This window comes from Microtus ochrogaster, chromosome 6 (assembly GCF_000317375.1).
Source record: "Microtus ochrogaster isolate Prairie Vole_2 chromosome 6, MicOch1.0, whole genome shotgun sequence".
Taxonomy (NCBI): Eukaryota; Metazoa; Chordata; class Mammalia; order Rodentia; family Cricetidae; genus Microtus; species Microtus ochrogaster.
The window spans coordinates 82691494-82692603 of NC_022013.1; positions in this window are offsets into that span (position 1 = coordinate 82691494).

Here is a 1110-nt window from a genome sequence, read left to right on the forward strand (position 1 = left end):
TTTTGGTTTTTCGAGACAGGGTTTCTCTGTGGCTTTGGAGCCTGTCCTGGAACTAGCTCTGTAGACCAGGCTGGTCTTGAACTCACAGAGATCCAAAGGCGTGCGCCACCACCGCCCAGTCAGCTGTATTTCTAATCCATCTATATATTGATGCTAATCTTGCCTGTAATGACCTACTCACCCTTTCACATTCTGAATTAACATTTTCAAAAGCCAAAGACTTAATTAATATTTGTCTAACTTCTGGGTCTGATGCATTCTATTTACAACTGAAATCAGTCTTTGTAAAAAAAAAAATCAGTAAATAGCCAGGTGGTGGTAGAGCATACCTCTAATCCCAGCATTTGGGAGGCAGAGGCAGGCAGATTTCTGTGAGTTCAAGGCCAGCCTGGTCTACAAGAGCTAGTTCCAGGACAGGTACCAAAGCCACAGAGAAATCCTGCCATGAAAAAAGAAAAAAAATAAGTAAATGCTTCTTTGGGGCACTGTATAATTTTAGTAAACAACTCAGATATCTTTCCTGATTCTTCAGTCCTGTTTCAGGCATTCAAAGCTGCTAGATGACATAGGGCCAAGGAGTGATCATCAAATCCAAGCTGTCTTTGCAAATCAGCATATGGGCCTTTACCAAGAAACTGCTCTTGGGAAATATCAATAACCCTAGCCATAGCCCTAGTCCTATTTCATTGTTTCATGACCCTAGCTTTCTCTCTTCACCATTAAGAAATGCAGGTTAGTAGTTAGTCAACTGTAACAATTATATAGTCATGTCAGGTATGTTTCCAAGGTCAAACAGAGATATATTTTAGATTGATAGTCTTCAAACACTTGAACACTGAAATCAACAGATTATGGCATTTAGGATGTTTTAATAACATACATCTTTTCATGATAGTAAGACATATCTGCTTCAAATGGTGGGCATCAAAGAGCCTCCATATGGAGTTTGCTTTCATTGTGACAGTTAGTCACTAGGCAAGAAACTGCCCTTATCTCAACTGCTGACAATATGCTGTCCAAATTGGCAAAGCAGGACACAAAAGAAGGCAACTGCCAAAATTTGCCATGACAAGGTAGGACAGTCCTTCAAAATTCCTGTTTCATAGAAAA